This window comes from Haplochromis burtoni, unplaced genomic scaffold (genome assembly GCF_018398535.1).
Source record: "Haplochromis burtoni strain Fernald_Lab_line unplaced genomic scaffold, NCSU_Asbu1 Contig_61, whole genome shotgun sequence".
NCBI lineage: Eukaryota > Metazoa > Chordata > Actinopteri > Cichliformes > Cichlidae > Haplochromis > Haplochromis burtoni.
Genome location: NW_024582422.1, coordinates 212354 through 234330, shown reverse-complemented (window position 1 = coordinate 234330; position 21977 = coordinate 212354). Strand labels below are relative to the sequence as shown.

Sequence of the window (21977 nt, the reverse complement as noted above, 5' to 3'; positions counted from 1 at the left end):
TTTAATGCAGTCACTGTAAATGTGTCTGATATCTCCCCACGAACTGTCAAATTTTTCACGCAGAGCGAAAAATTCAAATCATTATTAATTTGAATTTACTGCAAAAGTCCAGTAGAAAAAACCCAGGAAATACCTGTGCCGTTCATTTAAATCATTTAGAGGAAAAAGGAAAATATTTCAGGTTTTACACCCCAAAAAACGTAATTTTTGTGCATATTTATTGCCTAAAATCACTGTAAACTTCCAGCATTGGCCTTATTTTAATTTATTTTCAGTTTTTTATATTTACATTTAATTGTGAGGTTTAAAACCATTTTAATAAAGAAATAAAAAGTAAAAGTAGAGTCCAATCAGGATTTCACATTTATATTCCAAATGTATTTTTAAATAAATGTTATAAATAAAGTACAAATGTGTTTAATTTAACCTCCTTGATTTAAATAAAATTATTTAAATCAAGTAAAACGACAGGAAACTTTTCCTTTAATAAGAAACGTTTAAGGACAAACAGACGTTTCTATCTTGTGCTCAGCGCGTGCCATAAATTTATTTTAATACATTCACTTCATTGAAACGGGAAATAAATTATTTTTTTATTTTTCCTGCTTCAAACTAAATTCAAAAGATTATTTTAATAGAAACTCTTCACCTAAAATCTCTCTCCTTGGACCGGGAACTGGCGGCGGCAGCGGACGGCACAGTGTGACCGGAGGAATGCAGAGTTCTCGGAGCTGTTCGGCAGCGTTAAGCCGCCGTTGTGTCTCCGCGCTCAGGCTGGAGGAGCGGGAGCTGCAGGTGCCTCCGCCCCGGAGCTTCTGAAGCTCCGTGGGACCACGGCGGGTCCGCCGAACCTTACGCGTCATCACGGAGCAGCCGACCGGGGCCGGAACCCAGCTCGTCCCGGGACATCACGGTGAGGGAGGGGTGAGGCGGGAGTGTCCGCTCCGTAAGTACCGGCAGGAGCGCGCGGACACGGACGCGGAGCCACTTTATCCGCGCTTTCACAAGTTTGCGCTTCTGAGTGGAGAGAAGCTCCGACACCGCGGGAGGAGCAGAGAGGAGCAGAGGGGAGCGGGGGTGTTTGGCGGGAGGAAAAGAGAAAGAGAAGAAGGAGGAGAGCAGCTCGTGCCAACTCACCATCCACCACGTCCTGGCTGAGATGTCGTAGCACAGCTGCCATTTGATGGATCCTTCCGAGCTTTTCCCCGCCATCACGCTGTCCGCGAGCCTCATCTGAGAGCGCGCTCACCGGACATGAGACACCTCACCGAGAAAACATTTGCTCTGGCATGTTGGGCAACATGTAGCCGCAGCACATGGAATCATGGGAAAAAAAGCGCCCTGACAATGAACCAATCTCCTGCAGACCCCGTGGCAAGGTGAGCGGCAGTCATCTGCTGCGAGGAAAACACACCCCCTACACACACACACACCCTACACGCACAAACTCACTGCACAAGCAGACACACACACTCACTGCATATACACGCGCACACACTCTATACGCACACAACACACACTCACTCACACGCGCGCGCGTTCGAGCGCAGGAATGACGAGCCTTTTTACGCATCGTCGCGCGCCTCGGGTCGCTTCTCCCTTTCTTCCTCCTCCGGTTTAATTAGGGCTTCTTCATCATCATCAGGAGCAGAGGAAGAGGAGGCGAGCTGAACTTTGCAAACTTCTTCTTCGTGGTCACTTTAAAGGCAGGTAAGGGGGAGGCAGGGAGGGAGGGTGCACATGGAACTGCTTATCATGCTTTTGTTTTCATCCGCTGTGAGCCCTCCACCTCCTCTTCCTCCACCTCCTCCTCCTGCAGCCGAGCCTCGTGTGTTTTGGCATAAATACCTCCAGACCGAGGGGCCATGCGCGAGTGGACCCTGGACAGAGCGCACCTCTCCCGGCCGAAGCCTCATCATCCCGAGCTCAATCAGTAAATCAGTAAGTTTGCTCCACCATCATGCACCTCACCTGTAGGAAGGAGACAGCAGGAAGCTCAAGCTGAGGCTCAGCCTCACTCCAAGCCTAAAAATGAACAGACAGAGAGGGTTTAAGCTTAAACTTGAGACTAAAATTAGCTTGACTGGTTTTTATGTTTATTATTGATGTAAAAATAAAACTTTCCGACAGATGTAGCTTTAGTCTTTAATTAAACTTTCATATTTTTGTTTAGGAGGCTACAGCCATTAATAAAGGAGCTGCTTTCATATTTCATATATTTCCAGATGAGACAGAAATCACTGTAAATTATGATTTCTTTTTTATTTCAGTCTAAGCCAAATTTATTCTTATTTATTTTAGTGTGAGCGTAAAACAAATCTGAACAACAATCTGACAGGACAGTTTATGTCACAGCCACGCTTTACACCATACGTAAAATCAAAGTGTAGAATTAAATTATTTTTATAGCACTGTATATTTATATAAAAAAGAAATATGTATTTTATATTTCCTGGCTGTGAATATTTTAATGCCAAAGCACTTCCTGTTTGTAATTATTTCACATTTATAGAAAGAGAAAAATTATTAAGCTAAATCAATAGGAAACATTGATAAATATTCGTCCTCATCATACATAATAACTTTTATTATATATATGTATAATGACACAGAATAGGAAGGAATTAATTAGAAAATTATGCAGGTCTTTAATTATTCTTTTTTAATAAAAAAAAGCAAGTGATAATGGTCAGGTGGCATATATTTCTGTTGTGTACTCACTGTGTGTATGAATATTACCTTTATTATTTTATGTTTCTCTTTTTGTGGAAATGCAGGTAATTAAACTCTGGAATCGTCTTTGTACACGTCTCTGTTTTTATTTCCTCTCAGGATGGACTGAGCGGCGGTGTCGTCCCATCACATGTGCTTCAGCCCTTCAGCCTAAGAGAGCCTCGCTCTGTGTGTGTGCGTGGGGGGGTCTGAGCAGGAGGTGGTGTGTGTGGGGGGGGGGTGGTGAAGCTCAGGTTCCTAATCAGACGGGGAATACCTGAACCAGGGCAGAGCCGCCATCAAACAGTTCACCCATTGTGGCGGCCAAACGGAGGAATGCGATTCGGCCGGAGATACGTCGGAGGGGGGGGGGTGTTAAGCTACGCCAGGCCAGGAGGAGGGGGTCTCTGGAAAGTTTGGAAAGAAATTAGAATAAATTTGGAGAGCCCTGCAGTGAAAGGTTGAATCAAGTCGGGCTTATGGAGCATGCTCAGGTGCAGTTATCGTCTGTGGTGCTGTTTGGGATCATCTAGGACACGTCGTTCACCGGGAACACGAGGAACCAGCTCCGTCTTCCCTGCTGACAAACTTTGTGACTCCAGCCACGAGCGTTCGGCAGATGCTGAGTGGAACTGTTTTTGTAGGCCAGCCCTGGCGTTAGCATCGCTCCGCTTCCCTCCACATGTGCGCTGAGGATGATCTCTGAATTCAGACTTTATGAAGCTTGCGTGTTTTTTTTCACTCAGAAACTTTCTGCAAACTAGCACAGCTTTCACAATTTTCAGTTCCCGACAACTCTGCTGCCTGTCAGGTTTTATCAGGAATTTTCCTGTCAGATGAATTAATAATCGGTCAGAAATACTTCCTGTGCATTCAAGGGGCTGCATGAACTTGTTAGTCAGGCTCCTTTTAATCAAATCATATCGTCGAAATCTGCAGATCTGTGTCTAACGCTGCAAACACACACACACACTGTCAGGTTGGTCTGGAGTGTGACTAACCTGAGTAGAGCCAGCACCAACAGTCGTGGTTTCTTCCTCAACCGGCATCCACACGGCGGTGTAGGTCGCGGTTACATGTTGCTTCGGTCGATTAGTTATTTTCCACTTTATTCTAAGAAAGCCGACACAAAACTGCTAGTCATTCACATGAAAGTGAACAGTTGGCAGCACTGCCTTCTGTTTGCGTCTGATTCGCCGATTCGTATCCTAAATTTGTGGAGAGAGATGGACGAGGCGAGGCCTGCCGGGATAGGCAAATACCTGAGGCCGTTTACCATTAGTAGAATAACCTGACTAACACGGACAAGGACCTTGAAACACTTCCCTTGTTTTTCCTGATGATTTTTATTTTTCAAAGCCAGACGTCACTAAGCTCTTAACCGAGACGTCAGGAACCAGGAAATGTAAACCACTTTTAAATACTGGCTTTTAGGGCCAATTCCTGTAGCAGCAGAGACCCTACATTTATAACTGTTGTGACAAATACATTTATGCTCACTGTATTTCTGATTTATGCTCACTGTATTTCTGCAGTATCCCTTAAAATTGTTAAATGTTGATTATAATGGTGACCTATCCAGTTTGTGCCTCTCCATGATAGCTGGGATGTCAGTTTTAATTTTAAGTACGCTGTCTGCTACCCAAACAGACCCATCTCAGCTCTAATCCACCTGGACTTCATGATTAAAGGTACAGTTACACTTTTCTCCTGTAAATTAAACCTGTTTTAGCTGCTGATGTAAAATAAGTGAAAAGTCTCACAGCAGGCTGTGAAATACTCACCAAACTGTCCCTGAAGTCCACTCCAGGTATGAGGAGGAGGCCTTTTACCTCAAAGTTCCAGTTTGAACCAGAAATGGGTTCAACGCTTGGAGACATTTTCAGCTCCTCTGTGTTTCGTTTTGGCCAACTCGCTCGGCTTAATGAAAACATCGTGGACAGAGTGAAACATTTTCACCACACGTTTCAAAGCTTATTTTTTCTTGGTCTCTTACCGCTGAGTCCATTAGAGACGTCCTTTCACGTTTCAAAGTCACGAAAAACCGCCATTAAAAAAAAACAACTATTAAATTATTCAGCCATGTAATAATTTACCACAAGTTCACCTTTAAAATTTGGATAAGTTAATCCTAATTACTTACACATACTGAAACAAATCATAAATGTATTAATGTGTTAATATAAATTTAGCTTAAACTATATTAGCCTAATCGTTCGTTTTTTTAGCATCATTTAAACAGTTAGCTAACATTCACATTCAAGCTGAACTCTACGATTTATTTAAGAAAAACTGCACACATGACAATTTCACATGTTCAATATGTAAAATTAACAGCTGAATAAAAACCTGCGCAAAAAGAAAAACTGAATATAAACTAAATTAAACTTTTTCTTCAACAATAAAAGTGAATTGAAAAAACTTTAGCTGGTAAAATAAAATGTTGATCAATACTAATATAAAACTGAATATACTAATTTTAACTGATATTAATACTGGTCACATTACGTTTGCACCTGTGAGCTGCTTAAACCAAATATATCTCTTACCATCACCATGGTAGCATACACGTGTCTCTAACTCCTCGTAGAAGTGTTCATCAACCCGGAGGAAATTTACTATATGAACTGCTCAGGATATTTATCTATGCTTTGGAAATAATTCTTAAAACACACAAAAACACTTAAATTTTTACAATGATTTACATATTTATATATGTAGTAGCTGATGTCACAGGAATGATGACATTACGTATCCATTATTTGGAAATAAACGTTTACTATGGATGGGTTGTTTTCTAGTATTTATAGCAATAATATGCTCTTGTACGTTTCCGGAAATACACATTAAATCTGAGCAATCTTATTTTTGTTATTGAATAAAATTATGCAAGTCTATTTTAAATGTTAGTGGTCGATTAAAAAAAAAAAAAAAACTATAAGTGCCTAATGTTATTATTGTTATGAATATGAATGGTGCTACGTGCATATATATAATACTGAAATTGATTGAAACAATCACCCCCCCCCCCCAACAAAAAACAATTATATTAAATATAAACGTTAAAAAGCGACTTTTGTTGTAAGTTATGTATTTTCAAAAATTATGAAAAAGTGTTTACGTTTTACTTTGTAATGAAGTTCAGATTTTAATTCAGAAATGATGTCTGGTCTGCATTCACACGTGCGTCAGTGGGTCTAAAAAATAAACATCTGTCAGTGCAGCAGGCTCCAAACTGTGAGACTGCCTGAATATTAATACCTCCTCACCGCGGGGAGCTGGGTTTAACCAGGAAGTGATGATGTTGTGTGTGAAGACCTGACTGGATGTCAATAAAAGTGTGAAGTTTTCTTCTGTGTGGCCCTTTCGTGTGTCAGATGAGTGGGACCTTCACGCTTTGCAGTACCTGCACACTCTGAAGCAGCTGCCGGGCTTTAACTCAGCTCCCAGCAGAAGGCGCTGTTGTGTTTCTTGGACCTCCTGTGCTCACCTGCAGAGGCAAGTTGGCACATTTGTCCTTATTCCACCTGATTCTGCTGAGAGTTCTACTCACCTGCCGCAGGGCAGTAATTTATTCTCTCAGAATAAACACAAAACTGACGGTGAAAAATGCATCATGTTTATCATCATCATCACTCAGTGGAATCATTTATTCTTGCAGGGCAGAGATTAGATGGATCTGTGTTCATCTACTGAAAACGTGACTTTTTCTGCAAACATATTAAAAAGTAATCATTTGGGAGCAAAAATGAAAACCTTTTTAAAATCACACTGCGGACCCGCTGATATTAATCAAATAAACACTTACTTAAAAATATATTTGTTCCCACATATTATTAAGGAATTCAGACAATGAGGTGTAACTGAATTAAATATAAAGCACATTTATATTTATACGGAACATATTCTTTTACGTTAATTTTATTATATTTCCACAGTTAACAGATTAAGAAAGCACCAGTGTTGCGTTTCACGGGGCACACGGCTCATTTTTCAATATTTTTCTGGCCTCTGTGAAAAAGCACAGTACAAAAATACACAGAAACAAGTGAAAATGCTGCAAAACCCAAAGCATGAACAACAAGCTTTCATGTCGACCACAAACTGTCAGCACGACGAGCCGAGAACACATTTCTCCAATTTTTCCACTAAATCCAATAAGTTACCCAAATATATGTGTTTCACTTCCTTCCTCCCCCGAACTACAGAGACAAAAAGACCTGATTGTCAGCAGCTGTTTTTCCCATTGCCCCCCCCTCTTTGCGCAGCACGGTGGCGCCCCCGGGCGTCGCAGCAGGAGCACCCTGCCACCCACCCGTCTGTCCGTCCACCCGGCCGCTGAAGCTCACCGAAGCCAAAGCGTCCATATGAGGACACACTATCAGGGACATTTCCCCGAGTAGCTCGCCAGCTGTCCCCGCAGCACTCGCCACATCAGCCATATTAAATGACCCTTTGTCTTCTTCCTGCTCCCTGTCTCTCGTGTATTCTCGCACCTAATCTTCGCTGTCTGGCAGTGCAGCACTTGCAGAACATTAGAGGAGCATTTAAACGAAGCGTTTGACAAAAGCCAGGAAGCCTGAGCTCCAAACAACAGTGTTTGTTTTCATGCCTTTCCCCCTTGTCCTGATTACTGTCAGATGCCTTTGTGTTCCAGGTGGCTGAGGCTGCAGAGGGAAAACCACATGCAGAAACAAACACCACACATCCTCCTTTATTCCCGCTGCTGTCAGCGTACACATTCAGCACACCACCAAGGGTAAAAGAACCACATGGCCATGGAATCCACAACAGAACTGATTACTGTCTCCGGGCCGCTGACGAATCAGCACCAGCTGAAAGTGAATGAGCTCACTAGTGGTATTTAACCTGTGTTTCTCTCAGGGTTTGCATCCAATAAAGGTCAATGCTGCTGCTCACAGAAAAACATTTATGATTTTCTGATCCTGACGGAAATCGGCAGGAGATCCTCCACAGGTCCAGAAGTGTGCTGGTCTCATATATCTGAGGCTTGGGTAGCAGGCTCCTTAAAAGTACTGAAAGTTGAGGTGTGGACTCTAAAGTGGAAACTGTGTCAGATCTGTTTATTCGCCTGCGAAAAATCAGAAAAATCTAGCTTAATCTGAAAATCAAATATCAAAACAGTGAGTTGCAACGGGAATATGACCATATTAAACAAATAACAACAACTAAACATATCGTTTTCATCTGGTCACATAATAATCGTATGAAACTATTCATTTTGATCTGGGGCATTTTTGAATATGACCAGCAATTACAACTGCATTCTTCACTTTCACATCACTTCCCTCAGTTTCATCATTTCAATTTCTTTCCCTTCATCCTCGACAGGTCTCGGCAGATTCCCGTCACTTCCTGAGCTTTTTTTTTTGCTTTATTTTTTTTTGCTTTATTTTCTGCTGGAGGTTTCTTCCTGTTAAAAGAGTTTTTCCTTCCCACTGTCGCCAACTGCTTGCTCACGGGGGTTGTTTGATTGTTGTAAAAGCATTTCTGCAGAATCTGGTCATCATAATGGAAAAAGTAAACTGTGGACACAAAGCTGGAAGAATTCCTCATCAATCTGTTGCTCGTGACTAATTGTTATTAACCAGGCCTTCCACTCCTTCAGGAAGTCATTTTCCAGAACATTTCCAATGACAGACAGATGCTATGAACATATGTGTTAATCTGTAATTAGACAACAAGATCGAGACCTGGAAAATGTTTTCTGTCACATGTTGAAAAGTCGGTTCTCTTCAGTTCCCATAAAATAAATCAAAGCAAATAATCACAGTGTGAATTTTTTTAGGATTGTGAGTATAAACTGCTGGGATGGTTCTGAAATACTGAATGCATTACACTGGGAGGGGTGCTGGCACAGTTTGGTCTGTTGCTCTTTTACCTCCTACAAAGCAGAAACCACTGCCAGAGAGATGAAACTGGAGGTGATGGTGAAATCTGGAATAAGGCTGAAACAAATAGAGGATAAACTAACAGGACCCGGAAAGCAAGAAGCATTTAACCACAGAACTACAGCAGATCACAGAAGAAGAAATAAAGAATAAAATCTCTCCAGTATGAAAGGATTTAAGTCACTACACCAAACATCACACACAATAACTCCTGAAACAACATGACATCTGGAACCAAACTGTGGATAAATCCTGTAAAAACAAGAAGAAAACTCACTGGTGCGACTGGACAGTTTTAAAAAATCTTTCTTGTCCAAATAATTTGGAGGAATACTTGGAAGTAATTTAGTGGCCATCATGTAAATCTAAATATTTTTTGAGCTGATTGTTCTAATGTACGGACGTGTCCTGAAGTCACCGCGGAGGCAGTAACGAGGACCCGATGGACGCGTGCTCTGACGATTAGAAACATGCTGCATCTGGTTTACGGAGCACGAGAAACAAATGAGCACAATAATGACTTCATTGTTCCGCAGCAGAGAAACAGACGCTGAAGCACTCGCACACAAACTACCTGACGTGCTACTTCCCGTCGGCCTCCACACGAAGAGCGTCTCCGCTCTCACGTTTACTCGCAGGATACCCAAACGTCAGCGCACTACCCTTACACCGCCATCGCCTCGATGTAACCGTCACCTGTCCGCATGGTTTCATTTGTCCGAGCTCGTTTTTTTCTTGTCTGATTCTTTTTTGTAACTTCTTCCACACGAGTTTGCTTCATGAATCTGCGTCCGTGTCAAACAGCATTACTGTTGTTATTTTGCCGCCGCAGAGCACAAACAGCCATCCAAACGCTTTACAGCACACCTGTCAGTTTTCCAGCTGTTCCGAGACACGAATATTTAGATCACCTCTCAGGATGAGGAAAACAAAGATGTGTGAACAGACTGCAAGTTTGTGGTACTTCAGCAATCCTTAAACATTACAGTCAGCAAACCCAGAGAAACATGTCGGAGAGTTTAGCTCTGTGCAGCAGGGAGAAAGTTGTTCTTACTCTGGAGGACAACTGTGATATCTCCTGGTCACGTGGCCTCTGTTACACCTCACGGGGCTCCTGTCCTTATGAAGGTAATGTAAACACGGATGATGGTGGCTGACGGTTTCTGAAGCCAACAGTAAAGAATGTGAAGCTGTCTGGAGAGCAGATGGCTGCCTTTCCCTGAGCTGGAGGTTTCTTCCAGTAAACGGTGAGTTTTTCCTTCCCGCTGTCACCAAGTGCTCGCCCATAGGGGGTCGTCTGATTGTTGGGCTAATCTCTCTATCATTAAAGGGTCCTTATCTTACAATATAAAACGCGTTGAGGTGACTGTGTTGTGATTTGTTGCTATTTAAATAAAGTTGAACTGAATTGAAATTGAATGAGTACATTTGTGAGGGGTGTTGTTTTGTTCTCTGGTTGTTGGTTTGTTCCCAAGAAGACTGTTGATGCCAGAGCTGCAGAGCTGCTGAGAACCACCTTAGACAAACAGACACTGAACATCAGCACAGTCTTACACCATTTCTATTCACGGTTGCACTGCATCCTGAAGCAAGCCGGTCCAGTACATGGTTTGTGAACACAACAGTTGTTGTGATGGGTCTAGATTTCATACATTACATCTCAGTAATAATAATGAAATGCTGCAGCGTATCACTCCTCAGTCAGAGATTCAAACAACAATGTGGAGACATTTCTCACAAAACAGGCGGTGCAACCACAGCTCCACCCAGCTGGTAAGGTACGAAGCTACAGCCATCTTTCACATCTGCCATCATTTATTTTCATTTGTGGGGGACGGGGTCGTGTCACGACTTTATTTCTTTAATTACATTTTCTTCACTCTCACACCGATGCGCTGACAGTCTGACAGTGTTAATAGATATTCTTCTAATTAAATAAATTACACTAAATAATAACACAATAAGCATGTTTGTCAAAATAAAATTCCTTTAATAACTAAGAGAAAAAATTCCTTTAATAACAAAGAGAAGGTGTGAAGTGATTTGAGTGATGTAGATGGTTCCCAAAAATAAATAAAATCCGTTCTTGTAGTAAAACGTGCATCAAAACAAATGTTTTAGTTCCTGTTTCTGAGTGAACACGGATGCAGGTTAATGTATTCTGCTGGAAAGCCTCCACACAGCAGAGCTGCCACCTCCACTGTACAACAGCTGCTGCTCTTCAGCCCGAGTGTGTGTGTGTGTGCATGTGTTAGCCATGAGCACCATCTGCCTCTCCATCACTCAGAGCCAAGACGTTTGGTCAAAGCGCTCGGCGGCGAGCTTGGACGTGGTTGTGAGGCTGGGCGCTCGTCCTGCTCACCGTGTTTGCAGGTTGTTCTTTTCTGCCCGTTATCAGCTCATGGGTCACCTGAGCGCCGCCTGATGACATGCTCTCCCAGCGGAGACAAACAGGATCGTTGTGCATGTAATGACAAAGCTTCAGTTACGGAGGAATGGCAGACCTGTTATGTGCACAGTATGTCTGAGCTGAATGCAGCAGGCTTTATTTCCACATTCACTTGTGTGATGTGTTGTTATGGGAACCTCTGAACCCCCCTTTGCATCCCATATGAAACTATGTAAGACTTTAACCTATTTTTACATTCAAGGGAGATCTGTTCTGCTTCTTCTGCTGTTCCAGTGATTGATGTTCACATTAAATGCATCCGCAGTTTCTAATAACGAGGCCAGTGCATGTGCAGTAAACCTCAGGCTGCTCCTAAAACTCAGGTTAATCAGTTTTTTCCTACTGTTGGAGCTGCATGATGTCATAACAGGATAGTGGTAATGTGGTCATTTTGAACACAGAAGCCCCTCCCACCTGCTGTTGAAAAAAGTTGGTAGATTTCTCAGAGTGAGATGAAAAAGTCTTAAAATGGCACCAAAGTAAACTAGCTGGGAATGTAAACGGACTTTACGTTTGCTCCAGCAGAAAGAAAGTGTGTCACGACCAGAGTCCAGTTTTCAACTGCTGCTGTGGCTGCGTGGGCTTTCTGCTTTGAGGCCGTCATGTTGAGTTGATGAGCTGCAGGATAAACAGGTCACGGGGAGAAGTTACGTCCTGTTCTCAGGTGTTGCTGCTATTTTGTCCACCCCCGGTCTGTGTAAATGTCACGGGCTGCCTGACAAAGCTGCTCAGAAACAAACAGCTTCATGTGCAGATTGATGAGGAGATTTCTGCATGTCCTCTTCAGATGGCGCCACGCCGCGTCCTTGAAGGCTATTTATACCCCGCGACCTTTCGCTGTGTCTTAATGGATTATCAGAAGGCACTCATCAATTCTGCTGGGTGAGGCCTGACGGTCACGTTGGCACCCAACATGAAAGTTTTGGAGTGATTTTTTCCTGACAAAAACACACAGAGGCCGTGCACCTCCCTCCACAGAGGCCCTGAAGACAGCAGAGCAGCAGCCAAATGACGCGAGGCGGCGTGGGATGCCAAAAGAGCCACGCTTCCTCCCCTAAAACAAGACATTGTGCAGTTTGTGTTGGCATGCGAGCAGACAGGCGGGGCCGGTAGCCAGAGCATCCCCGGCTGTGCTGATGTCCATCTTGGCACATCACAGCCGATCAGAGAGAGTGGCGGTGAGTGTCAGCCAAACTCATCATCCTCATGTCCTCTGACAGCCAGGATCCTCCCACCCCCGACAAGCCCCGCAGACCTCGCTCCTCCACCTCGGCCCCAAACACCACTGCACACCGACGGCATGTTTCAGACACAAGGCCTTGAGTTTACGGTCAGAAAAATAAGACAGGAAAACAGCTGCTGCTGAGAATATGAGTGCTAACAGAAAAAAAAAATTCTTATCACACATAATTTTATTAATATTATAACATTGTATTCGTGGAAGGCAACTGGTAGCTGTTGTCCATCAGGGTGATGCATGTGTGCAGCCGACATGCTGCTCAGGGGGAGCTGGCTGCTGTCTAAAGAGGCAGACATCTCAGTGCAATTAAAATCATTCATCAATATACTAATCTGAGCCTGCTGCCGCAGATTTCTTCCTGTGAAAAGGGAGTTTTTCCTTCCCACCGTCACTGAGCGCATGCTCAATATGATTGTTGGGTTTCTCTGTATTATTGTACCTGGAGGTGACAGTTGTTGTGATTTGGTGCTATATAAACAGTGTTGGTCAAGTTACTTGAAAAAAGTAATCAGTAACTAATTACCGATTACGTCCCCAAAAAAGTAATCCCGTTACTTTACTGATTACTTATTTTCAAAAGTAATTAATTACTTAGTTACTTTTTAAAAACACGATTTACAACCTGAGTAGGTAATAAAGCGATAGATCTTTAAGCCCAATTCTACTTTTTCTACAATCCATCATACAAAATGTAATCAAATGGAAAAGTCTCTTTTTAAAACTTGTTTTACTAGTTTTAACCTTTTAACTTTATGCATCAAGCAAAAATTTAATTATATGCAACATTCACTGACTGGAAGAAATTTGTTTAACATTTAAACTTATTTTCTGCACATTCCAGCACATAAAATAAAAAAAAAATGTTGTGTTTACACTCAGTCTTTCAAATAGATGCAAGTAAAACACAGCAGAAAATAAATAACATCAAAGACTCAGCAGTCCTGTTGCTCTATTTTCACCTGTAAAGCAGGAGTGGCGTAGGCGGTCAGTGGAAGAATCCACGAGTTTCTCTGTGAGTTTCCATTATGTGGTAGCGCACTCGGTGCTTGCTCGGAAGTTTAGGGGTTTTTTCGCTGTAAAAAGAAGTTTTCTTCCCACGCTTTAAACGCTGCACGGTCATACTCTCTCCCGCACTCGGTATATGATCCATTGTTGATCTGCACACAGCTGTTGTCACGAATGTCACACTCGCTTACGTCACTGTCATGAGACATTCTCGCAAAAAACTCACGGTTTTAGTAACGCAGTAACGCAGCGTTCCTACGGGAAAGTAACGGTAATCTAATTACCGTTTTTGCAATAGTAATCCCTTTACTCGTTTCCTGAAAAAAGTAATCAGATTACAGTTACTGCCCATCTCTGTATATAAATAAAACTGAATGAAATAAATCTAATATTTTTCAGTTTCACCATTTCAGACTGATGTCTGCTCCACAGAACATGCTTTTCTTGAGATAGCAGCACAGTCGGTGGTTCCTCTCTGGCTGTCTTCCACAGCATGTTTTTTATCCCATCTTACTTCTCCTACTCCAACCAGTCGCGGCAGATGGCCGCCCCTCCCTGAGCCTGGTTCTGCCGGAGGTTTCTTTCTATTAAAAAGGAGTTTTTCCTTCCCACTGTCGCCAAAGTGCTTGCTCATAGGGGGTCATATGATTGTTGCGTTTTTCTCTGTATGTATTATTGAAGGGTCTACCTTACAATATAATACACCTTGAGGAAACTGATGTTGTGATTTGGTGCTGTATAAATTATGTTTATGAGGACATGTTTCACATATTGAGGAGATGCAGCAGCACAGGCTTCATTCCAGTATTTAACCAAATCTGGTCTAAAGCAGAAGATCAAATAAAGAACAAAACTGAAATCAAGCTAGCTCAGAGGTTTCATGTCCGTTCAATAATAAAGTTCCTGCTACCTGAAGCACATTTCCAGCCACTGGGACTGGAGCCTAACCGAACCTCTTTGACTTATAGATGACGGGTTAATAAGAAGTGAATTTAACTGCTTTTCTCTCTAATCATTTTTTGTGGTATGCTTTGGTTCTTGATGGTCAGTGCTGCTGGTCACATCGATTTCGATCTGCTATAATTGCAGGTTAGTGTCTTCATATTCTGGCAGCCTTTTTAGACCACTAACCCTGGTTCAAGTCAGAGCTCTCTTTAACTTTCTCACATTTTTAGATTGAACATGAAATAATTCTAAAAGCCAGCATGTTAAAGGTTTGCATCTTTATTTCAGTGCTAACTAAAATATGATCACACTCATGCAGACTGACGCTGCTTTTCACACAGAGAGCATGAGACATCAGTTAAACTGGCCATCGCTCAATTCGGATTTGGCTTTTTGAGGTTCTTCCCCTCTTGGGCTGCGAGGCAGCGGTTGGCAGCAGCTCTTGTCCTGGCAGCGCTGCAGGGTTTCTCCAGCCAGAGCAACACAACAAACACTTCTCCACAGCCCGGCCCAACACAGCGAGATGTTCAGAGTCTTAGCGGTAAACTGGGCCAGTTTAGGAACACGTGCAGCCAAAACGATGTGACGATTTCAGTCTGTGCTAACAGAAACACAGCCTTCATCATTAAGACCGAAGAACAGCACCATGCAGGCTACCTGAAGTGGACTGAACCATCAGAGAAGTTTCCCGTGTGCATGAAGAATCAGTAGATTTAAAACTCAAAGATTCACGTCACATATGAACTACAGAATCAAATGTCTGCAGCCTCCAGCTTCAGGAAAACCTCTATAGCAAATAACCACACACTCGCTCTGCTCTGCTAACAAAGCACAGATCATTCATGCTGCAGGGTCAAATCCTTTCATTAATGCAGCAGATGCCGATCACTTCTCTTAGAACCTGCCTGACCCAGCAGGCGCAGCAGACTCAGCTTAGCATGCAAAGACTCCTGGTTTCATCTCAGCACATCATCCTGGTACAAATAACAAAATGCTATAGAGCTACTCGCCACACTGCGTTAAACATGTACAGCTAGCTAGCGTAGGCTTCAGTTAACGTGTATGATGTAATCGGCATTAATGACAAGGTTATCTGTAGTTTAATGACAGGTCCGCAGTGACGATTGTTAGCAGGCTGATTTCGACTTTCACGAACAGGTTTTGTCTCTGTGAGCTCTGACTACAGAGACAAAACCTGTAAGACATCACTAAGGTTATTTGTGGAGAAAAAAGCGCATCCTATTGACTGATCCTGATTGGTTAAACTAAAAAAAAAGAACAGGATCCTGTCCTTAAATGGACATCGAGCATCTCAAATCTTTGTTGTAAGATCTGATCTTAAATGATCCGATTGGTGCTCTGGCTCCAGGCTAAAAACATTTCAGTGAATTTTGTGGAAGGAAATGGTTTCTTTAACCTCGGCTTTGTACATCACTGAGCTGCCGTTCTGCAGAAACTTCTGAGCAAACCTTTCCCGGTTATCTGAGGAGAGGAATCTGCACAGGAATGTCTGCTTTACTGTATCAACAGCGGAAGACCTATCTGCTGTAACGAGGAGGCCGCTGGTTTAAAATGCTGTTTTTGGGATGTGTGTGTGTGTGTGTGCGTGTGTGTGTGTGTGTTGGGGGGTTTGGGTGAAAGCTGGATCTAAGATTTCCTCTTCTCAGTATAATGCCTCTTTTGTTGTGACTGCAGATTAGACGCTGGAACTGAAGTTCACAGAGTAGCTGCTCTCCCCTGAGTGGACGGCCTGAAAGCTCACTTTTATTCCTTCTACCTTTGAAACTCTCCTCCTGCTTCAGCAGCCGGCCCGGGCCAGGACGCTTTCATCTGCTGATTTGGTTGAAGCGGGCGACTAACACTCCATCGCCTGAATTAGCCCGTCCATCCCGACAACAATACAGCCGAATCTTCTTTGATATACGATCGTCGGCTTGTCGTGATAGGAAATCTTCAGCGGGCATTTGTGTAAAATAAGCTGTCTGCTCTTCTTGGTTTCTCTTAAAGAAAAACTCAGAGTTTTTCATCTGCCTTCAGCATCCAGGCCTGGGCTATCTGGGAGTTTATTTCTTGTGTATTTCGACAGATTTATATCTCAAGCGCCATTTCACACGCCATTAGTGTCTAATTTTTGAATCTGCAGGACAGCACCGACACAAAACCACCAAACGCTTGATTTATTCTCCACTTATTTTTGCCTCTGTCTGACAGCTGATCCTGTTACATAGAATACTTCACCTGTGACCTCCAGCTTAACTCGGACATGTAGCGATATGGATTCCAGGAGAGGTTTTTGGAGCTGCCATGTGAAATTCAGTTCAGTTCAGTGTTATTTACATAAGCACGCAGCGACAGTGGGAAGGAAAAACTATGTAGGAGAGGCAGGTTCATGGAGGGGCGGCTGTCTGCCATGACTGGTTGGAGGTGAGCGGAGGAAGAGAGCCAGAAACTGGGTGAGACTGGGCTTGGTCCTAACTGGTTGAACTCCTGCATGTTATACCTCTTTTTCCTCACCTTCCCCCTCTGAAGACCAAGCTGTCACCTTTTGATGTATTTAGCAAGCATAGACTGTAAATAAAGATGCCGTATCTTCCAGGTTTGCAAAGTGAAGCTAGAGCTGAAGAGGATTAAACCTGCATCCATTCTAATGTCCAACAGGGGGAGACTCTTCTGATTGTAAAAAGAAGTCTGTGAGGAAATTATCCTCCTGCTCACCTATTCTGATCTCACTGATCACTTTCCCGATGAGTTTTGAGTCAGAAAGCAGTGCAGGATTTAGGGCGGGGCTACAAAGGTGCACACATGAACATGCAGTTTGAGATCCACTCTGATTCGTCACATCCAGAAACAAAACACTGAATCTTAGAAATTTGAAGTTACTCAGATGATCATTACTGCCACACTTGCAGTGCACAGGTCATATAAACTGAAAGTTGACCACAGCTGGAACAGATGTGCACTCCATGAGTGGCCATGTTATAATAAAGAGGATCAGGAAAGCAGCGCAGAAAGATTGAGCCTCTAAAGAGATGAAATGTTGTATTTGAATCAAGCTGAGCTGTATTGATGAACACTATCGTCAGCTCGTTATATCATGCTACAGAAAGAAAACACAGACTAATGAACGTGGGATTATGCCTGCAGCTCCTAATCCTGTCGTCACGGAAACAATCGAACAATCGTCTCACTACAGACACGTGTCTCTGGTGTTCCTTGAGCTCAGACACTATCTGTCTACCTGACAAGGTCACTGCTGGACCTCGTCATGTTCTCCTGTTAATACTATTATTTTTTTTAATATTTTATTTTTGGCCTTTACTACGAAGGACAGTGAAGAGTGATGGGAAAGAACGGGAAGCAAGAGGGTAAGACCTGTGGCAAAGGACCACGGGTCAGAGTCGAAACTGGGCCAGCCGTTCTCTGCCTAGCAGCATGTGGTCGCCTGCTCATGCCGCTGAGCTAAACTGGCACCCCAGTTATTATTTTAAATTAAAAAATAAATAAAAAATATAAAACAAATCCATGTTTCTAAAGCTTTGGTGTCAATTTTTGTTTCAGGTCACCGGTTAGGCGTTAGATTCATGAAGCTTTAAACACTTTAAACACATGGAGCCCAGCACATAAGTGACTTATGCTTAAATACCTAAAAGTTCATTTAGAAGTGTTTTAAAGTTAATCATTTGTTTTAAAACACTAGCTGTAAAAAGGATTTTCTATATGTTAATAAAACTGAATACAGCTTTGTTTCGTACCTACCCTGCTGAGCTGCACACTGTCAGTATTGGTTCTTGGTGAACCTCAGACCAATCAGGGAGTTGTCGGTGTGGGATGTGAAGCTGACCTTGTAGAGAGCGGCCGTGCGAGATGCGGAGCGAAAGCTGAAAGACCGCAACCACGCAGATGACACCTGTGAAGAGCAGTGAATACGTGACTGTTACCATGGCAACTGCAGAGTTTGGTTTAACAAGTTTGTAGATATGTGGAGGTAAACGCATCTGAGGTTTGTTTTGGACCGTCTCAGGCACAGTGTTAAACATGCTAATAGCGGATAGCAATGTTAGCACGTGTACCACCTGTAGCTGTGTCCGTTACCATGGTAATGTGTTTCATTGTTGTAAGTCAGGAAAAGCTCAGTGAACTTGACGCGGGTTTAAAAGCTTCATTAAGTAAACGCACCGAGAAACATTTGTGCACGCTCGCTAAGCTACAGCAGCAGGAGGCTAACCTCCTCCTGATGGAGCACAGACGGACCCAGATGTTCGCTTTCTCCTGTGGGGATTTCTGTCGCTGCACCCTCTCGTTCTTCTCTTCGATGGTTCCTCCAGGTTTCCATCACTAATTCACTACCAGGCTGTGACAGCTGACTGTCAGGAGGTCGTGAGTAAAACTGCTGCACGTGCACGTGAGAGGGTCTCATAGTTTCGGACCAAAGTGCACACAAACATGCACACAGGGCTGCAACCTTTCACTTAATATTAAAGGACTCTGACTGCAGTACAACGGTGTGAGAACTTTTTTCTTAGTCATTGGGAGTATTGGTGTCACGAGTGAGTGAGTGGTGCATGTGTCTTAGGGGCTGGCAGTGTTTTTCCTGGGTCCACCTGAGGTGGACCTGTGAATCATCAGCTGCAATCAGGAAGCTGCATTTAAACCCCGCATCCTCATCTCTCTTTTGCTAGTCGGTCAGTTGCTAATGGTGGTAACAGGCCGCATACCTCAGTGTTTCTGTCTGGTCAATGTTTTTGCCTTACTCGTTTCTACTTGTGTTCACAGTTTTGCCACACTACTTACTCTGCCAAATGGTTGGCAGCTTCCAGCTGGAAAATCTCTTCACTTGCAGAAACTGCGGCGTGAAGATTTGGATTTCCTTCGCCTCTGCTGCCTGCTTCGGGATTTGGACTCACAGGCCGGATAATCCTGGACCCTTAATCGCTCTGTCGGACCCACGACTGGAGAACCGCCCCGCAAAACCACTCCTCTGATTCTCCGCCTCGGTCCGCCTCACAAACCCTGTTCTCCCTTTGCTCTAGAGACCCTATGCTCCTGCTGTTGGCAACCCATTTCCCATGCCCCTCTTGCATCTCATTGTCTCCCTGAGAAGTTTCCCTGTGTCCGTTCCACGCCACTCCACTGACACACAGAATATTCTTGAGTGCTGTAAATAGTAGTGTTAAGTCATATTGGGTTGTGGTGTGTTTGGTGTCTGTAAATAGTTCTACATCTCACTGATAAACAAATTTAACCTGATTGCTGAGTTTACTGAGCCTGCTTTTCAAACCTGGACTTTTTCAGTCACTTTTTTCACTCACTATGTGTTAACAGACCCCTCTGCATTGAATCATACTTGTTATTAATCTCTGTCTCTCTTCCACTGCATGTCTTTATCCTCTTTTCCTTCCCTCACCCCAACCGGTCTTGGCAGATGGCCGCCCCTTCCTGAGCCTGGTTCTGCCGGAGGTTTCCTCCTGTTAAAAGGGAGTTTTTCCTTCTCACTGTCGCCAAAGTGCTTGCTCATAGGGGGTCATATGATTGTTGGGTTTTTCTCTGTATGTATTATTGTAGGGTCTACCTTACAATATAACGCGCCTTGAGGCGACTGTTGTTGTGATTTGGCACTATATAAATAAAATTGAATTGAATTGAATCTTCTGCTACTCAGGTTAAACATGATATATAAGTCACTTAGATAACTTTAAAATGTTATTGTTTGGCTTTTTTCAGTGTTGTATTTGTTCCTGAACAAATTGGTTTGGCTGAGATTAAAGTTGAGCTTTATAACTGGACTGTTTTATTTAATACTGAAGTCTAACCACCGTGCCACCGTGCTGCCTAGTGCTTAACATACTTTTTTAAATTATCTTTTTTTTTTTAAAAGAAAGAAAGAAAAAGAAAACCTACAACATCATGTGTAATTTCCGTTGTAAATATTAATCACAGTTAAATTAAGAGAGGATGGCAGTAAAAACTCGGTGATGTCATCAAGTATGCTGCTGTTCCAATTCTAGAACGATCGTACTGCATTCTCGCATTTTTGGGAAGTCCGGACTTCCGTGTGTGCTTAAGAAGTCCAGACTTGCGTACTTGAGAATTGAGAAACAGCCTCTGTTTTTGTGTTGTATCCCGTATTGCAATATATTGGATGTGGTTCTACCTACTGCAGAGGTCACGTGTTTCTGGTTACTGTGGAGGTCACGTGTTTCTGGTTAATGTGGCGCTCCCCAGTGGCTGCAGCCAGACACTTCTCAAAATTGGTGTCAAACTAAGCATGACTGTTTGTGTCACTGTGTCAGACCTACAACAGACAAGCGACCTGTCCGGGTGTACTCCGCCCCTCTTCCTATGACAACCCTGAGTTAAAATAGTGGAAGAAAATTAATGAACAGACTTTCTAATAAATATATATTCTTGTTTGGTTGAGTGTGTTTATGCTAAAATGGAGTGCTGCTTTCAGTGTATGACACTGTTAAATCTACAGCTGAACTCACACTGTGAATTGTGCATCAGAGGTCATCGTTTTTAATAAAACGATGGATAAACGTCTGATTTACAGCCGCTAAAGGCCCTCACTTTAAAACCCACACAGAGTGAACTCTGCTGTCTAAAGACTCATCCATAAAAATAAAATCTGTACGAGAATGAGGTCGCCGGCTCGAGAATTAGGCCGCTGCCTGCTGATGAATGGAGACATTAATTGAAAATGGTCGCTACAGGAGCTCCCAACATGAGGCTGGAGGCTGTGCCAGCCGGAATAAGGCTGGAAGAAAAATGACAGGGGCGGGAGGACAATGTGGAGAGTGAAGGTTAGTTTCCTCTTCCTCTAAATTCAGAGTGTGAGCACTTTAACACGTCGGCATCCATCGCCGTCACCAGTGTTGGGGAGTAATGGAATAAACGTGTTATGTATTTAAAATACAAAATATGAGTATGTGTATTCTGTTACAGTTACCGCTTAAATAGGTGATAATTAGAATAGAACTTTGTTGAAATAGATGGATTACACAGCCGTCTTTTCCTGTTTCATATGTTAAGCTATCCCCTCTCTAATGTTGGTAATTAAATGCAATGCCAGAGACCCAAACAAAACACACAATAAGAGGCTCTAATGTGAGTGTCCTGTTAATGTTGGTGGCGTCAGTTACACAGTGGAGCCAGAGCCAGCATAACAGGGTCAGCAGTGCATGGGCAGGAGTGCATTTCTTACTTTGAAATTCCAACACCATTTCATATTTTTTAGATTATGTATCGGAATTTCAGGAGCGGAACCACTCCTCCAAACATGCTCCTTCTGGTTGTCATCTATATAGGTTCCCCCTAGTTCTGCAAGCTGTTCATTCGAGGCCTTTCCCAAACTGCAGCTCAATTCATGTCAAAGCATTCACTTTTACCTACTAAAACGCTGTCAAACCTAAATGAGGACATGGGCCCAGCTAGCGAATAAAGAAGAAAAGGATGGGCGAAATCTGACCGTGCGATGCAAACATTCTTTGCCAGCAACCAAGCTGCATCGAAAGACTTCAACCTAAAGAAACATCTGGAAGTAAGTCCTTTTTAAAAAAAAAACTAACGTTAGCCTACGGCAACTATCTTGTTTTATTTGTGGTAAAGTATAGTATTCAGGATAAATATCAGTCTGGTTTCAGAGCCTTCCACAGCACAAAGTCTGCTCTACTGAAGGTGTTCAGCTTTTAGCTGCTGACTCTGGAAAAAGTACAGT

At 43.0% G+C, this 21977-nt stretch overlaps 1 long non-coding RNA gene across 1 annotated transcript; it reads left to right on the top strand.

The window, feature by feature from the left end:
• Positions 1 to 763: 763 nt before the first annotated feature.
• LOC121814569 lies at positions 764 to 8082 on the top strand. Its single transcript, XR_006054439.1, has 3 exons — positions 764 to 1710; positions 1820 to 1941; positions 2833 to 8082. It is a non-coding gene; the product is annotated as an uncharacterized LOC121814569 (long non-coding RNA).
• Positions 8083 to 21977: the final 13895 nt, after the last annotated feature.